This window comes from Alligator mississippiensis, chromosome 11 (genome assembly GCF_030867095.1).
Source record: "Alligator mississippiensis isolate rAllMis1 chromosome 11, rAllMis1, whole genome shotgun sequence".
Classification (NCBI taxonomy): Eukaryota; Metazoa; Chordata; order Crocodylia; family Alligatoridae; genus Alligator; species Alligator mississippiensis.
This window is the reverse complement of record NC_081834.1, coordinates 4,420,917-4,440,058: the sequence shown is the minus strand read 5'-3', so window position 1 is coordinate 4,440,058 and position 19,142 is coordinate 4,420,917. Positions and strand designations below refer to the sequence as shown.

At 48.0% G+C, this 19,142-nt stretch overlaps 1 long non-coding RNA gene across 1 annotated transcript in view; it reads right to left on the bottom strand.

The window, feature by feature from the left end:
- The window catches only part of LOC132243958 (uncharacterized), a 55,307-nt gene extending 42,930 nt beyond the window's left edge, over positions 1–12,377 (bottom strand). Inside the window, exon 1 of the long non-coding RNA XR_009455520.1 lies at positions 11,974–12,377. This is a non-coding gene — a long non-coding RNA (uncharacterized LOC132243958). The remainder of the gene's footprint in view (positions 1–11,973) is intronic.
- Between the last annotated feature and the right edge of the window lie 6,765 nt (positions 12,378–19,142).

Below are 19,142 nucleotides of genomic sequence, written 5' to 3'. Positions count from 1 at the left end.
AGGAATATAATCCAGGGCTCCTGAGCTATATTAGTGTCATGCCCACCAGGCCACAGTGTCTCATGCTGTAACCAGGTAGAAGGGCTTTCCAGCAGTTGTGTGATGCCAAGTGAGTTGGTAACCCATCCTTAAGTTACCTTGCCAAAGTAAAACTTCCTGTGCAGATGTCCCACCTAGTCACTGAGCAATGTGGCACTTCCCCTAGTAGGTGCAGGGGCCCTGTCCCCCTCCTCTGAAATGGGTCCTAGTCGGCAGCAGGGATTCTGCAAGGACCTTGGTAAATGGCCTTGATGGTCTCCTCGGGGACACGGGTACTTTGAAATTGCCCTTTGACTAGAGATTCGGAGTTAAGACAACTTATGTCGGATATAGGCCAAGAGGTACCCCTGGAGCCAGGCCTGGCACTGTGTTATGGGGGTAATGGCGCACGGCACAGCGACGCTCTTTGGAGCCACTGAGAGCAGGAGAGCCGGAGCGATGCGCCGCAGCACTTTCCACGATGTTTCCTGAACGGGTGGAGGTGGCCGATGGACAACCCTGGGACTGTCTTGCTTCCCAGCCACTTCCCCCAGACTGAACCCAGGCCTGAAGTTTCACGATTCACCGAGAGAGAGAAAGAGCAGCCAACCTACTGCCTGCTCTGTAACGTTACAGGAGGCAAAGAAATATCTAGAGAATGTGCCTTTTAAATCCCGGGTCATTTCCCCCATGGGGACCAGCTTGGAACAGAAGAGGCCCTGAAGCGCAGAAAGGCTGTGTCAGACACGCTATCACCCACTGTCGCCAGCCTTATCTGGGAGCATAATAGCAGAGAAGGGGAATAGTTTAATGGCCAAGCTTGCGTCGTTCATGAAGCCGTTTTTTCCGAAAGGGCTCTTGTGCCCTGGAACAATAAATGCCATGTATGCCCTGCCAGGCTGGGCTTGCTAATCATATTCAAACTTGTGGGCATTTCTTTCCCAGGGCCAGCAAGGCGTTAGTACCTCTTTGGACTCGGCCCACGCTTCTGCAGGCTGGCGGCAGGCTGTCACAGCGTGGCGACGGCAGGTCTGCGGGCCGATGCAGACACAAACAAGAGATCTGGGTAGCTTGGTTTTGATGCTTCGGATGCATAATGATGTGACCAAGTCACTCAGCTGGCAGCGTCGCGCGGCTACAATGCACCAGTATCAAGAACTGCACAAAGAATGCAGCCCGAGGGCATGGTGTCACCAAAGTAAATTAGAACCCCAATTGAAATGTCAGGCCAAGGAAACACAGAAGAACTTGTTTAATGAACAATAAGCGATGTGTTATTGCAGGCTGAATGAGCCGATCGAGTGCATGTCAAATGTTTACTCTGGGTTTTCACATAGCAGTCCAGTGAGGACTGATGCCCCGCTTCTTGTTCGAGGAGTCGCTGGCGGTTCGCAAAACTTTCCAAGGGTGGCTGTGGTCAGCTATGGAGACGCTGGTCCGCGTTTGCTGTTGGACCGAGCAGCTGCAGTTCCAGGGGAGCGCAACACGGTTTCAAATGGTCATATAGCAGTGGTACCTACGGATATGTGCATCCCACGGTGTCTTTGACTCGTGTTTCCTGTTCTGGGGGATGGGCAAAGCTGTTGTAAGACCCTTGCAGGACCCGTGTGACTAGACAAAACAGAGCCCATTCTCCATGAGACATCTTCAGCAGAGCCGTCAGGGCTGCTTGAGACTTTGCATTGGTTATGTTGTCCACCTCTCGCACCTGCAATGGTCTCTGCTTTTAACCCAGCTCTCTGTCAACGTGATAAAGGCCATCCCGCTAGCATTAAAGAGAAAGGGGCCAGAATTTGGAATTAAACTGGAATTTGGTGGGGGGGAGGAAATACTGTGTAGATGAAATTTGTTTCTGGGTAGATCTGTTTCCAAGCTTATTGTGAGACATTTGCTGCTTGGTGCTGTGTGATTATGGAGCCTTCTTCACTGGAGGCTTTCAAAAGAGGCTGGACTGGCATTTGACAGGGACAGAATGGGAATAGCATTTCCTGGCTGGACTAGATCACCCTTGGGTTCTTTGCCAACCCTAAGACATACAAAAAGGGGGGATGCTTGTACTGACCAGACTATGTAGAAAATGTCTGAAAGCGGATGTCTAACTAATACAGACAAGTTTTAAAATCTGGTTTAAGCTATGCCCCAAAGCACAGGCAAGGCAATGGAAGGAGTTCATTCACTGCATTGGCCTTTGGAGATACCCAACTAAGGTTCCCCATAAGCATTTATAACAGAGTCCAGTGAGAATGGGGAAAAAATAGTCTTTCTGGCCCCGAATAGGTAAGAATAAAAGTGAGGTAGCATTATTTCTGCAGCAATGCAATAAGGAAAATCTATATCGGCCATTGGGAGGCTATTCTTTTTTTATTCCATATTTGCCTGCTAGATTCTTTGTTTTGTTCAATATAAAGTCAGATAAATAAAGAATGATATCTGGCGACTTGGAAGCAGCCTGTTAGCTAGCACAGGAAGGAGATAAATGTGATCACTAACAGCTGTACAAAACAAGGGTGCCAGTTCCTTGTGGAAAGGAACGTGCAGATAAAGTGCAGTTCTTGACATTGCAAAAACTGGATCAGTACAGTGGCACTTGTCTGGCTTCCTGATGGGAGGAAATCTATCGTTTAAAGGAAATCTATTTGGGAAAAGGAAGATAAATTAAGTGATTAGAGAAAATAGGAGAGGAGCTGCTGAGAATGAAAACCTGAGGGTCAAGCTCTGCTCTCTGTACCAGATGAACTGGATGGGATTGCCAAGGTGCAGACAAGAGCAAGTTGTGGTCTGTGCGCTACTTCTCAGCTGTTTTTTAGGGCTGTGCGAAATGGCACCGTTCTGTTTTGCCTTCAGTTTCGACGGTTCGAAGGAACAGCTTTCTGTCTCGAATTTCATTTTGATTCAAAACAGCTGTTCCGTTCCGTTCGGTTGAAACTGAGAGGCTGTTTCGATGCTGTTTTGATGTTTTGCTGGGGGTGAGGAGCCAGCCCAGCTGAGCTGACTCCCCATCCCCAACACTAGAACAGGCAGCTGGGCTGACTCTCCACCCCCACGTCTGATCGCAGCATGGGGAGGGACGGAAATGAGTCCAGCTGGGCTGGCTCTCCACTCCCCTGCACCCAGTCTAGCGCCAGGGATAGGGCGTTAACTCAGCTGGGCTGACTCTCCACCCCCGCGCTCGATTGCAGCACGTGGGAGGTGAGAGTGAGCCTGGCTGGGCTGACTCTCCACTCCCCCTGCCCGATCTAGCACGGGGGGTGGGGGGTGGAAGTGAGCCCAGCTGGACTGACTCTCCGCCCCCCACTAGATCGCAGCACTAGGGAGGAGAACTGAGCCTAGGCTCAATTCCCTTCCCCTGCACTGTTATCAGCTTCCAGCAGCGAGAGACGGGGAGAGCCAGGGCTGTGCTCCTGGCTGGTGCTGGGAGCATAGCCCTGGATCTCCCCTGTCTCTTGCTGCTGGCTTCAAAACTCAAAACTTTTTGAAACTTTCAAAACATTTTGACTAGCCTCCTTTTGTTTCGAGGCTGTTTCAAAGCCCTTCATTTTGATTCGATCTCACTGTTTCGAGCTCGAAATTAGTCGAAACAGTGCCAAATCGAAACAACCAGTGAAATTTCACACAGCCCTACTGTTCTTGTCACTGGTACAATCCTGTTGATTTACAAAACAATAACATTTCGTCTGGTACTGACACTCTTCTGCTTAATTAACTGTTGGGAAACAGGTGGGTGAACTGAAGTAAAATCTGAAACTGCTTAGCCAGTGGTGGTGGGGAAAGGAACCTTGTCTGGGAATACCAGAAGCACTTTTCAACTCCCAGTGTACCTCTTGTTCCACATCTGATGTCTTAATGCAACCATGGGCAATCTGATGGGAGAATTTCAAACCATTTATGACAAAATGCTTAAGGGAAAGCTACAGGGTTGTTGGTTGTAGCCGTGTTGGTCAAAGGACGTAGGCAGACAAGGTTCTTTGGGTAAAGGTGATATCTTATATTAGACCAACTAAATAGAAGCCTAACTGGGTGTGTCTACACATGCATTTACACCGGCTTAAAGTTACTGCTCAGTAAGAGGGACTAGGCCAGCATCTGCATGTGCAGGTGTTAAAGTACGTTAAGGCTATGTGTGGACTGACTTGGGAGTAAAGTTAGTCCCAAGTCAGTCCACACACAGTATTACTGCACAGTAAGGTGTCTGCACGTTACTGCACATGATGCAGGTATCAAATTTATGCCCAAGTCAGCATAAGTCACCATATTTACTGCACAGTACAGGTGTGCATGTGTTGATATGCAGTAATTTTGGTTACTGTGCAGTAAATGCACATGTGTAGATGCACCCACTAAGAACTAAGGGGAAGCTAATCACTACTACCCTCAATGGCAACACTGAAAAACACCCTGCCCTGCCTTCTGCCTGGCTTCAGACCAACACAGTTCTCTCAATACTTAGCAAGTATTTATTTATTTATTTATGAAGTTTCTTGGCTGCCCAACCCAGCAAAGGCTTAGGGTAGCTTGCAATAAGAGAAACTGTTTTTCTTATTTTAAAACAGCGTTTTAAGGATTGTGGGATTGTGTTTCACTTGCTTCAGCCTCCAGTTTTGACTAGTCCTACCTGAACCCTGATGAGAGTAGCAACCTGAGTTGTTCACCACAATTCTGCCCTCGAGAAAGACGTAGAAAGGGGCATCGGCATACTTGCTGGAATTCCTGTACTGTATAACTCTGCGTAGAGGAGGAGCAGATGCAGCTCCATTCATTCCCACCTCAACCTTTGCTATGAGTTTTTTTGCTTAGTTTGTGCCAGGAATGGAAGCCAAAAGCTAGAGTGGTCAACCAGAAGGAAGAAGAGCATGAAGTTGAGGAACAAAGTGCTTGGGATGAAATGCCACTTTCCGTATAAAGGACAAACCCATCACTGGAAATGTAATGACCTCACCGAGCAGCATCTGGCCTCCCTTGCAACTGTCCAGAGAGTTCAGAGATGTAAGGGCCTGCCTGTGTGCTCTTTGCCACCACCTTCCACTCAAACACCCCATTGATGGTTCCTGCCCACCCTCATGGCCATGAGCCTTTCTGCTGTTTTCTCTAGGTGTGCATGTGGCAGGGCACTGTTGGTGTCTGCCACATTAAGGGCTGAGCCAAGCAGCCAAGAGGTGCCTAATTGCAGCATTCATTTTAGATTCATAGCTGTCTATATAAAAAGGGCAGTTTGGTGCTGACAGGCAGGCAGTTACATTGCCTGGCTGCAAGGCTGCATACAACATCCTGGAGGGAAGGAGAGGAGCTGTAGGGGATGGTTTGGAGGCTCCTGGTACTGGGCATAACCTAAAACTGCACCCTGCTGGGAGTGGGTGGCCTGGTAGGGCTCTCAGTGGTGCGGGAGCCCCCAGGAAATGCCAGGCCAGTTGCTACCCCAGTGAAAGGTGAGTAGGGGCACCTTAACCCCAGCCCTCACCTTCGGGTGGTCCATATTCTGACAGAGCAGGGTAGGCCAGGTAAGCTTCTGGAGGCACCTGAGCCTGCCGGGGGAGTGACCCCACAGGGCTAGGCATGCTTCCAGGAGCACCTGAGCTGAGAATGAGGGGCCCTGATCCCTAAGTGCAGGCAGGACGCGAAATCCCAACTGAGGCACTTGACTGGCCAATGCTGGGGCCAGGACTGAAAGGGTCAAAAGGGCCAGGGGTCCACCGTGAGGGACGCCCATGAAGAGCAAAGATACTCAGGGTCTTGATTGGCCTGAGATGAGGCCAGGGCTTACAGAAGCCGAAGGTCCCGTGATTGGGGGCCACAGCTAATGGGCAAAGGGGATGGACGGTTAAGCCAGCTGCCTGAGATGCCATCGGTGAGGCTTGGACCACGGTGTAGGGGTGGAACAGAGCCGTGGATAGTCCCCCCAATATCAGGGTGTACAATGGGCAGCCTCCCACCTTAATTAACAACCTAATTAATTAATTAACAACAAGGCATGGCAGGAGAGACAGGTGGGTGGCGTGCCCAGAGGCAGGTGGGGAAAGTAGCCCTGTGGCTAGCCAGGGACCTCCACTTTGCCACAGTGCAGATCCCACAGCGACATAACAAGGAAAACTGTTCTAGCACTGGAAAGTGGTTATTCAGGACTATTCTGAGCCAGCTTTGCCTGCTTTAGTGAAAAGGAAAGCTCTGAACCACTTGGGGAGCAAAGTGTGGCTTCCACAGATAGTCGAAGGCTTCTAGATAAATCTGGCAAAAGTGGAAAGACAATTATGGAAAGACAATTGCAGGCCCAGGTGCTCAGTTTGCTAAGCGGACATGACTCGGGCATTACTTTGCACACTAAAGAAGGTACGGCCTTACCATTGCTATCTTCAGACCAGACCCTGAGACTTATCAGTTTAATGGAACATTTCTAAGGGAGAGGAGGAAAGAGAGGGTGTATCTATCTGTCTCTATACGGATAATTAAGTAGTTTGACTTGGATGTCAGTGACAATGTCAAACATCATTAACTTCTCTGGAGACAGATTGAATGAAAGATAAAATGCTGCTGTTTTCATCCTCTGTCCTGCTGGACCGGGGTGCACATATGTCCCTTTTCTTTCCTGGAGATGCTTGGACTTTTAGGAGAAGCAGGTGATAATTACTGGGTGCAGGGATGAAATGTGTCTTGCAATACGTTCATTCTGGTGCTTGTGGACTTATGAATGCTCCTGCCAATTTAGTCAGAGCTGGATTCATGTGTTTTTCTATTAAGAGTAGCATGTGTGTCTCTGCTATGATGGGCTTGTCACGTATTTTGCCAGCAATTAGAGCTCCGTGGCACTTTTTAATGCACAGCGACAGTTGAAAAGCGCTTGCAAAATGCAACTCGAAGTGTCGTGGTCAGCTTCATCCGACTGTAAGGACAGGCCATTGTGACTTGCTGTCCCTGAAGGCATCTGTTATTTGGCTGTGTCCTATGTGTTTCCATGAGAAAGCAGCCTGTGCTGTCATTGCTTATGAACCTGCAGTAGCAGGATCTCACTAGCGCTCCACCCATGTTATTCAAAAGCTATTTGAAATTTCTGACCACCGCCCCTGCTTTCCCGAAATTCTTCAGCTGACTTTATTACACAGATCAGCGGTGGGCATCCTTTTTGGCAGGTGTGCCACAGCCCCGTATCAGGCCCAGGTGCCCTTCTGATCCCTTTCCCCTGCCTGAACTGCTGCTTTGCTTCGCTTTTATCCGCTGCTACGCTGCCTGTCCCCTCCCTGACCTGCCGCGTACACCCAGATGCCACAGACTGGCCACTCCTGACGTAGATGATGGGCAACTGGAGATGGAGCCTCAGCACATGAGAGCTGTTGCCAATATAGTGATCCACAAACGGAGCCATTAACACTGCTGGAGAGGCAGCTGCATTTCCCTGTGTGACTCTGCTTGCCTTCAGCAAGAGAAAATTGTGCAAGTTATGACACTTGGTCCCCATAAGGAAGTGCCAGAGGGCTGACCCCCAGCTTCATGTAAAGCTTCTGGGGCTCTGACACCATGCATGCTAACTTTTATATCAGCAAAAATCCACTGCTTTAAAGGAAGGTGAAAGACATGCAACCCAGCAGTCACCGATGATACCATTCTTTAACTACCTGGTCAGTGAGTTCCCTGCCAGGATGCCCTTCCTGGTTCTCCATCGCTGTCAGCCTAGCTTCTCCAGTTATGTTGTTTGATGGGCGGTGGCAGCAGCAGGAGAAGTACTTGGAGAGCATTAGACATGGTCCTCTACCTGCACCATAGTGATCCATCGCTGCTGGGAAGAGCATTTACAGGGACAGTGCTCTTGGCTCCAGCATCCCCGAGATGCCGTTTTTCTGTTGCTTTGAGGGGACAATAGATGGGCAATCTGGCCGGCGCTAGGAGCTCGGAGGAGTGGGAACATGCTCAGTGAGGTTGGCATCGTCAGAGAACGTAGCCATCGGGCTCTACGGGTTTTGACTGAGCACACGTGAAACGAGTGTGCACTGAATGTTCCCCCTCCCATGAGTCTCCCTCTGCTTGAAGAAGGGTGTTTGTACTTGGAAGCTTGCAAAGAACAATTTTCCCAACTATTTAGCTGGTCTAATAAAAGATATTGCATTTACCCAAAGAACCTTGGTTGCCCTCCCATCATAGAGTCATAGACAGTGAGGGTTGAAGGGAGCTCAGGAGGTCACATCTAGTCCAACCCCCTGCTCCAAGCAGGACCAGTCCCAACTACATCATCCCAGACAAGGCTTTGTCCAAACGGGTTTTAAAAATCTCCAAGGATGGAGATCCCACCACCTTTCTGGGTAACCTATTGCAGTGCTTTACTACCCTCCTCATGAGAGAGGTTTTTCAGAGCAATCCCAGGTGGGTCATGAGTGGATACAGAGCTCTGGGAGCAGGGCTTAAAGGGTTTGGGGATGCAGGTGGTTTTTCCCTCGATCCTCCTGGGTATGGGTCATGGGCTGAGGAGGGAGAGAGAGATGTCCTCCTGGGAGTGCAAGGGAGCCAAGGGCTTCCAATGGGACACTCATGTGCCTGTACACCAATGCCAGGAGCTTGGGGAACAAACAAGAGGAACTGTTCTTCCTGCTAAACAAGAATGACTATGATATCATAGGGATAATGGAGACCTGGTAGGACTCCACCTATGACTAGGCCACAGGTATAGATGGCTATACCCTGTACAGGAGCGATCATGCAGGTAAAAGGGGCGGAGGTGTAGCTCTCTATGTCGGGGAAAGCTACACATCCCTGCAAGCTGACATTGGCACCCAGGGTGGATGACTGAAGACTCTCTGGGTTAAAATCCATGCTGAACACGGCACAGGGGACACAATGGTAGGAGTCTACTACAGACCCCTACCCAGGATCAAGAGCTCAACCAGGAATTCGCCAGGGAACTGGCTCAGGCTGCACGCTCTCGGTGCATGGTTGTCATGGGAGACTTCAGCTACCCGGACATCTCGTGGGAAGAGCACTTGGCCAATCTGAATGGACACAAAGCTTCCTCACATGCATAGATGATCTCTACCTGGCTTGAGAAGTGTATGGGCCGACAAGAGGTAAAGTGCTACTGGACCTGGTGCTGGCCAAAGGGGATGATCTAGTCAGCAACCTAAGAATTGAAGGGAAGCTGGGAGACGGTGACCACGAGCTGATCATTTTTACTATCCATCGTAAAGCTGGCAAGTCAGTCAGCAATGCAGAAGTCGTTGACTTTAGGAAAGCTGACTTTGATAAGCTCTGGAGGCTTGTTGTCGAGGCTCTAAGAGGCCATGACTTGACAGGGAGGGGAGTCCAAGAGCCTCAGGGGAGCGATCCTGAAAGTGTAAGGGATGTCCATCCCATCTCGGAGGAAAGGTAGCAAAAGGGCACAGCAGCCCCCTTGGCTCAGCAGGGAACTTGTGGACCTCCTATGCCTAAAAAGAGAGGTTTATAAAGGACGGAAGATAGGAATCGCCACAAAGGAGGATTACTCTGCACTGGTCTGTACCTATAGGGAGCGAACCGGGAAAACCAAGGCTGCAACCAAACTCCAACTGGTAACACGTATCAAGGACAATAAAAAGTCCTTTTTCAGATATGTAGGGAGTTGGAAAAAAGGCAAGGTAACAGTGGACCCCTGATAAACCAAATGGGACAACTGACAACCGACACCCAGGAAAAAGCCAACCTGCTTAACGGGTACTTCGCGTTGGTTTTTCATCAACCGAAAGGGACCGCCTTGCCTAGCATGATGCAGGACGGCCAGGGTGAGGGTGAATTTATACCCAATATCGGGGTAGACCTTGTAAAGGAACGCCTTCATGTCAGTGGGTCCTGACAGGTTGCACCCCAAGTACTTAAGGAGCTGGAAGGGGTCATAGCTCAGCCACTGGCAAAAAAATTTGAAAACTCGTGGCGCTCAGATGAAGTACCCAAAGATTGGAAGAAGGCCAATGTGGTGCCCATCTTCAAGAAAGAGAGGAAAGTAGATCCGGGGAACTATAGGCCTATCAGCCTGACCTCCACCCCCAGGAAGATCTTGGAAAAAATTATCAAAGAGACCATTCTTGCTAAACTGGCTGATGGCAACATCCTGAGGGACAGCCAGCATGGGTAGGTCTTGCCTGACCAATCTCATCACCATCTATGACCAAGTGACATATCACCTGGACAAGGGAGAAGAGATTGACGTCATATATCTAGACTTTAAAAAAAGCCTTTAATCTGGTGTCCCATGATCTCGTCATGGAAAAATTGGCCAACTGTGGCCTTGGCTACATCACAGTCCAATGGCTGGGAAATTGGCTCTGAGGTCGGACCCAGAGAGTGGTGGTCGGTGGAAGTGAATCACCACGGCGCTCCATGACCAAGGCTCTGTCCTTGGACCTGTTCTCTTCAACGTCTTTATTAATGATGTGGACACTGGTGTCAGAAGAGGACTGGCCAAGCTCACCGATGACACTAAACTTTGGGGTAGAGCGTCCACACCCGAGGATAGGCTAGTGATCCAGGCCAACCTAGACAAGCTCAGAAAATGGGCAGACGAAAACCTGATGACCTTCAATACAGAAAAATACAAGGTACTCCACCTCAGGAAAAAAAACCCGCAGCATGCTTATAGGCTCAGCGTTATAGACTCGCTAGCACCATGGCCAAAAGGGACTTGGGGGTCTTGACTGACCACAAGATGAACATGAGCCACCAATGTGGTGTTGCAGCTGGTAAAGCAAACAATACTCTGGCTTGCATCCATAGATGCTTAAGTAAATCCCAGGATGTCATCCTCCCGCTGTACTCGGCCTTGGTGAGGCCGCAGCTGGAGTACTGCGTCCAGTTCTGGGCTCCACAATTCAAAAAGGATGCAGAAAAGCTTGAGAGAGTCCAGAGGAGAGCCACGTGCATGATCAGAGGTCAGGAAAACAGACCTTATGAAGAGAGGCTGAGAGCCACGGGACTCTTCAGCCTGGAAAAGCGCAGGCTCGGGAGGACCTGGTGGCTCCCTATAAGTACATGAGGGGTGTACATCAGGATCTGGGGGAACGTCTGTTCACCAGAGCGCCCCAAGGGACGACAAGGTCCAACGGTCACAAACTCCTGCAAGACCATCTCAGGCTGGACATAAGGAAAAACTTCTTTACTGTCCGAGCCCCCATGGCCTGGAACAGACTGCCTCCAGAGGTGGTGCAAGCACCTAACTGGACTCTTTTTTAAGAAACATTTAGACGCTTCTCTTGCTGGGATCCTTTGACCTGAGGTGACTTCCTGCCCCTGGGGCAGGGGCCTGGACTCGATGATCCTCCAGGGTCCCTTCCAGCCTTATGAAATCTATGAATATCTAACCTCATTTTACCTTGCTGCAGCTTGAGCCCATTGCTCCTTGTCCTGTCATCCGCCCCCACTGGGAACAGCCCAGCTCCATCCTCTTTGCAACCCCCCTGCAGGGAGGTGAAGGCTGCTATTCAATCCCCCTCGGTCTTCTCTTCTGAAGACTAAATCAGCCCATTTCCCTCAGCCTCTCCTCACAAGTCATGCCCTCCAGCCCCCAAACCATTTTCATTGTCCTCCACTGGACTCTCTCCAGTTTGTCCACATCCTTTCTGTAGTGGGGGGCCCAAAACTGGACACAGGACTCCAGATGTGGCTTCACCAGTGCTGAACAGAGGGAAGAATCACTGCCCTCCATCTGCTGACAGCGCTCCCACCAATGCATCCCAGGATGCCGGTCGCCTTCTTTGCAAGGAGGGCACACTGCTGGCTCATAACATAAAATCTTCCCTTTCCCTCCGAAAGCTCAACCTGATACAGCCGCCCAGTGCACTAAACTGTAGCCTAAACAGTTAAAGTTTAGCAAAATACATACACAATGACAATGAGGTCTTACAATGGGCTACATAACTATGGATGTGGCTCCTTCCATTGCTTGTAAGACTAGATGCCCCCCACAGTCCTGTAAGGAAGCCTCCTAGGCTCTTCTCCCAAATGCCAACTCACTTTGAGATGTCCTGCTCATCCTTCTTTTGCTGCTGCTTCAGTTGCACAGGCCCTCATCAGGTAGATGCTTTCCTCTGAAACGTTTCCTTGGCAAAACCAAATTGAAGCCAGGTTGCTGTTGCAAAGCAAAGCGGGCCGCCAGATCCTGAGCGTTTCTGCAGAAGGGGGTTGTACAACGTGCAACTTTTTTTCATGCATATAATAGCATAATTGTGAGCGTGCGTGTATGAAACTCTGCTCTTTAGCAATCCTGCAAGCAGAGGTGCGGCGAGAGGTCACAGGATTCGGGTATAGCCTGAAGCAGATCGTACTTGGATTCCTCTGCCTCTGTCATGTTCATACCCGATTTTAATGTGAGCTTCTACGTTGGGGGAGCATTGCTAAACCCTGCATTATGTTCAAGGTTTTTGTTCTGGCCTTAAATAACAGCCATCTCCAGACAATTTAGACTTAGGAAATGAGGATCAAGTTGCTTTCTTAATCCTTTGTTTTTTATACAAGGGTGTGTGAACTACAAGAAAGATCTTGTTTGGTCCCTAACACTGATTTATTTCCAAGCAGCAAGGACTAGCTGTGAAACCACAATACCTTTATTGAAAAGAAAATAGGGAATGTTCTTGGACTGGCGAGATTGCTCAGCAAGCAGAACTAGGAAAAGGAGTGTGATTTCTCATGCTGTTTCCTGTAGTCCAAACATGACCCAAAGTTTTTATAAACTTTCTGCTTGGGTTTCAGGAAGCAGCAAATGAAACTGCATTCCTGCGTGTTTTTGAGATGTAATAAAATCTCATCACCTATAAGCCTACAGCCTTTAAAGCGTTCTCTGGAGGGCAGGCAAGGGGTGGGGGCACACTGACTGATGGTTGAAAATAAAGCCTTTTTTATTGTCTTTGGGATTATAACTCCACTCAGTTCTGAAGTCTGAAGTGACAGGGGTTTGGCCATCTTGATTCAGCTCTCGCCGAATGCCGGCACACTTTCCGTAACCTTTCACATTGCAGCACTTTGGTATCGTTGTAGACAACCGATGGCACCGATAGAAACTCGTGTGCGGAGAGTACCAAGCGTCTCCCTTTGCAAAGGATGGTTCTTCAAGCCCTGCCCGAGAGAGCTCAAGTCGTAGAAAACCTGACATGCTAAGTAGTAGCTTCCACTGCAATTAAAACTTGGGGTATACATTTCCAATATTGCTAGCTTTTCAAGAGCATGGGGGTTTAGCCGGGAAAATTAATAAATAACTGAAGGAGCTGAATGGGGACAAGAACAAAATGAGTCTCTCTTTGCGGACAACAGTTTCAATCCAAGTGAGGAAACAGTTTGGCAGAGGCGAACTTGTACCGAATACAACCACCTTCAGCATCCCGGGCTGCGTAAGGAGGATTCGACTGTGCATTGTCGGGTTGATGTCCCATCTGGGGACAGAAAGAAGCAGAGAGGACATCAGAGAAAAGCTGTGCGAAAACAGAGGAAGGGAAGAATAAGTAGAGGGAACATGGGGATGAGATAAGGACATCCGTATGGAAATACAAGCGTGTTCACCATCTGTGGTTGTGGGAGTTCTTTAATGGGGTTTTATCCCAAATGCCACAAGCGCTATACTACAATGACTTCTATCAGCTATACCCCAGGGGCTCCCACATGTTGAAGTAGTACTCGGGCCACATCCACTCCTCCCAGCATGGAGGAGAGTGACAGCTGGCCAGCTAGGACTACTCGAAGGGAGGCTGGAGCGGCAGGGGCTGGAAGGAAGCGGGTGATAATGCTGGGAGCCACAAACAGCATCTTTCCAGCTCCAGCTGGGCTCAGTGCCTGCTTGGGTGCTGCTATGAATTCAGGGCTTTGTTTTCTGCGAGACAGTCTATCACGCAAAATCAGATAACTCAGACAGACAGTGGGATGCTTTAAAATATGCAGATGATTAGCTTGGATGGGGCCAGTGACATTTTGGATAACGTTAAGTGTCTGCATATTAAAGCGCCCTCCACCCAGGCTCCCTTTTTGTGTCTCAAACGTGCACCCACACTTCTCTGGATGGCCAAGAAGGGGGTGGGTGGGTTTTAAGAAGGCTTTACTGTTCTGCATGGGTTAGTAACATCTCTGTAGTACTCATCAGGAGTTTCCAGCTTAGCTAAGGCAGAGAGCCTACATTTTTTTTTCTTTTACAGTTAATCTTTAGGTTTCATTGCATGCAAGGACACAATTCCCAGTGTAATAGCTTTGGAGCTGTTACAAAATATACCCAGTGAGCTATAACCCATGACATTTCTGTGCCTCAGTAAGATGCAAAAAAGGGGCTTGGAAGCTAATTGTGTTTGAGGGTGCAAAGTCCTGCTCCCCCTGCCTCTACGCACACACATTTTCTCTCCCCAGTGCTGAATCCTAAGGGCCACAGCAAGTATCCATGCGAGAAGCCCAATTCCAGGGAAATCAAGAAGCATCTTCCACCCTTCCCAGATCAAGTGGAGCAGCTCTTTAAAGACAACAGCCCCAAATACCCCAGGGTCCTCAACCAGAGGGGATGAGGCTTTGTAGTCAATTCAAGAAGGCCCACAATTTGCAGACTTCCCTGCATATTCATTTTAAATCCTGTTGTTGACAGGAAGGCTGTACTGCTGGCTGGACCTCTGAGGCTTCAGTTTTATTTCATCCAAGTTAAAAGGTGATTTACTTAGACAAACAACAAGCCCCCTCCTCTCAGCGCTAGCCATAAAAAGGCTTGTTCAGTTAGGCAGCGATCTGGACAGGGCAGGGAGAGGTTTTCACATAAAATTTCCACCTCCTTCCTTCCTTCCAGCTCTCCATGACCCAGACCAGCCCAACAGGGGAAAATGGCTTCCCTGGCCCTGCCAATTTTAGGATAAATAGGTCATCCAAAATATGCAAAAGCCAGTTCCAAGTCATCCAGCAGTCGGAAAAGCCTCAGAGCTCTTCTGATGAATAAAACCCATAATAACTATTCTACTTGCTCACAACAAGGGTTGTAAGATCTGGATCCTACAATATAATCTCTGCTTCAGCATTCCCAAGGCACTAGCACTACTAATGATAGAGTCAGACCAGAAGAACAGTTACAATTTTGTTAAACCAGCTTGCATGTTTAGTGCTTTAAGAGCCATGGCATTTGTATTTCGAGCCGTTATAAATGGGCGAATTTTTTTTTATACCTCCGTGCAGATGATTGCTGTAATTTTTAAATCAAAATATTGAAAAACACAGCCAAAGATGTCTTCATCTAACCTCAGTGCTTGCTTTAATCGCAAGTCTGAGCTGCCAAAATTTGTTGGAACATCAAAAACATTTATGGGATATTTTCCTTGAAGTGAGGGATTACTAAGGCAGCCAGTAGAAACAGGGTGAGTATAGGGGAAAGCTGGCATTTGTGTAAGAATATAGGAGAAGTAACTAACACATAGGCTGGGGACAGATGTTCAAAAAGCCTGAGCCTGAATTGATTTAATCTTTTCAGGTTAGTCTAATCTGGCTAGGTTGAATTGCTTTGTAACTGTACAGACAGTCCAGAAATGCAGGCACGTGCCTGCAGTGGCTCAGGCTAGAAGCCGGGGGAGCTAGCGCAGCCCTCCCTTCCCTTCCACAGGGCTGATCTGAGAGGGGCCCTGGCAGGATTAGGGAGTGGTACCCCCCCCCTGTATGATAACAGAGCATTTATCAGCTCTCTTACCAGCATTTATCACCCCATCAGAAAGCAAACAGCCTCTCTCATTGGTTCAAGCTCTTCTTAAACAAAGAAGGAATGGAGGGACATTACCAGCTGAGCTTTGATTAGCTCCCAAAAGCTCTAAGCCGACACTGCTGTCTGCCACAGCATGGACCGTAGCCAGCATGCGGTCTGCTAGCTAACGCTGAGGTGTCTGTGTAAGGCGGAGGGGACGGGGGATCCCTGCTTCACAAGGAGTGGGGAGGGGAGGGGGAAAGCAGAAGGAAACCAGGCAGATGCTGCTGTGCCTGTAAGTCTCTGCCGGAGCTGCAGGGGCCAGCCCTGCTGTGGAGCAGAGAGCCCTGCCCAGCCCAGAGAGCATGCTGGGATGCTGGGGGACTCTGATTTAACTTGAACCAGCAAGGGGTCTGGGACAGACATTTCATAAACTGGTTTGACCCAAATCAGTTAAGTCTGATACTGCATTCAACCAGGTTTATCTCAACCTGGTTTCAGGCATTTTCAAACCGGTTTGTGTGCACTGAACATCTGTTCTGTTGCAGGTTTAAAGCAGTTTCTGATCACTTAAACTTATTTATGTGTAATGTCTGTCCCAGCCATAAAGAAGCTAATCTGTAGAGGCTTTTCTTCCTTTGACCTCTTTAGTGCTTGAACCAAAAGGTATTGCAAATTATTGTGGAGCATCTCCATCACCTTTTCATCTAGAACATGAAGTGTTTGTCTTCACACAACTGATGGACAAGACGTTGAAATAAAATAGGGCTGGGGGATGTGGTTCTGTGACATTTGAATACACTCAGAAACTTATGTAAAACAGGGCCACCTGAATCATTGAACTCCTTGATAAATTCAGCAATATGCACCGTACCGGCTAAGGTTAACAAAAGAAGAAAACTGAGAGCAAGGAAGTGGGGCATCTCACAGTTGTAACTGAAGAGTGTACTTCTGGGTATGGTTTGTGCAGCAGTTTTAGAGACCCTGGACTTGGAGGAAAAAACCCACTCACAGTTTGCAATAATGAGGTGTGGTTATCATCAGCCGTGGCAGATGTCACCCGTGTCTGATTTCTGCGTGTTTGTTGAATGTAAGCGCTATAGGTCCCAGCTTGGTTACAACTTTTGTGCTGTTGTGTCTAGGAGAAAATACACTGAGAATCCTTTTATGTTAAGGAAATAAATTTAAGAAGATTTGGAGCTGCGCTGAATACACTGGTTGGTAATTATCGATGCTCCCTATGGAAAACTTTTAGTCAAAAACCTAAAAACCAATAAAAAAGTTGGTTTTCAGCCAAAAATGGAAAATGTTAAGTTTTCAGTCAAAAAAAAAAAAAATCACCTTTGTGCTGTCAGTTTACATTTGTGGTGTTTCCTGTTTTGGAGGTGAAAAACATTTGGACGGAAACTTTTTCAGTCTGCCCAACCTGAGACCTGGCCCTGAAGTCATAACCACATCTGACGCACTATCTGCTGCTATGAAGCCTGTGCAGGGGAAATCAGTATTGTTCTCTTGGACCTAATTAATTTTAAGCAGAATCGTTAGCATTCTGTCACTGAGAGACTTTCCTTTGGAGTTATTTTGAATTGCTCCAAGTTTTTTTCACAACCTTGTATGTTCTTCCAGCATAAACTCAGCAGACGGTGTAACAGGTGTATTAGGGCATGGGCAGATGGCACAGCTATAGGGACAGGAAAGGTGAGTGGGTTTACTGTGCGTCCGCCTGATCCTGATCTGCTGTAGCTATTTTGCATGCCTCCTCTATCCCACACTAAATGTAAGCTAGTTGGGCGCTTGTACATGTTACGGGTTGTTTACATACGCGTTACAAAACATCACGAAAAATCGCCATTTTGCTAGGTTAGTTGCATAACCAAGTACACATGCGCGATTTTTTTTTTGGTGTTAGATTTAGATTTATTGTGGCAAGTTAGACCACCTCCAACATGTTTTAGTTTTACCGTTGTTAATTGTTCTAGCAAGCTTTGTTTTACCCTAAATAAATCGGGGATATGTTTGTCTGTTTTAGCTGCCACTTATTGTGGGATACGAAGACGTGAAACTTTTGCAGTGGGTCAACTGATGTGTGTTTGCAAGCGGTAAGATCTTTCCCTCCCATGCAGCTCTTTTGTCTGTCCATAGACTTGCACTATGCACATGTTGGGCCAGTCACTTTGTCTTCCTAGCTGCATATGAAACACCTGCAATGCTAAGGGTTTACTGTGACCATCCTCGTGACTGATCAGATCTAAGGCTCTCCCTCGTTCTTATATCTATCCACTACCCCAGATTATAAGTGTGTACAAAGTGTACAAAGCACAGCACAAACGGATCAGTCACAGATGCAAGAGAATCTTCTACCAGGTTGTCACCATGAAAACCCTTGCAAGTAATTAACATCACGGTGGTAATCACAGAATTCCCCTGGCCTTCCCTATACCGCCCTAATGTTATCCACTTGCAAGAGCAGCATTGTAAAGATGTTAATGGTGACCACTGTATGCTACTTAGGGAGGCCTTCATCTACAGATCACTGAAACAATAGACAATTATACCATCTTGGGAGCCATTAAGGTCCATATTGTGTCAATGGCAGTAACTCCGCATGCTGAAAAGCCATTATGAGATTTTTTCAGTGCATTATAGACACTGCCCAAGGATAGGAGTGGCTTTTCCAAACAAAATCATTCAGCAATTAAATTCTTGCCAATATGCTGAGTCTGCACTACAGCAATGAGCCTCAGTGGGATGTGCATTAATATGCCATTGGTGCACATCTCATGTGGACCATGAGGCACAAGAGGTCCAAGAGCAAGTGACTTCAGCCTCTAGGGATGTGCCCAGATCCATCTACTAACCTACCTCCTGGCATGGCTCTCGGCTCCAAGGGGTTGGATTTAAAAGCCTTTCAAAGCTCGTGCAATGTATCCTTACACTCTGAAAAGTAGCTCATGGTAGAAATAGTTCCTAGTAGAAGTAAGAGGGAATCTAAGTCATTAAAGACCTTTTCCCTATCTTTTAGAGTTCAATTCTGCATTCTGCCCATTAAAGCAGACCTGGGCTATTGGTGCTGCTCCTCGGTCCTGCTGTACCCTAGAAGCATCTTGTAGCAGCAATAATTGGCACAACAGCCACATCCTACATGCTTTAAGCGTCTTTGTTTTATTCCACCTATTTCCTCTCCTTCCCTCCAGCATCATTCCTTGTCCCTTTCTCAGTTTTTCTCTCTTTCTTTTCATCCAGTTAGAACATTGGTCCTAGGAATAATTGCTCTGTCGTGAGCAGAGTCCTAGCTAGGCACACGGGCAGTTAACGTATGGATATAATGCTATAAGAAGGAAAAGGGATTTTATGCTGGTGTTGCCACTGTATAAAAATAATAACTGGAGGTTAACTCAGGCGCTGGGCCTCTGGAGGTGCAAGGTGAGAAATAAAGGAAATCGGAGTCACTGATGCGTGTCAAGTTAGTTACCAACAACTTCCTGAAATTGTTAGTCTG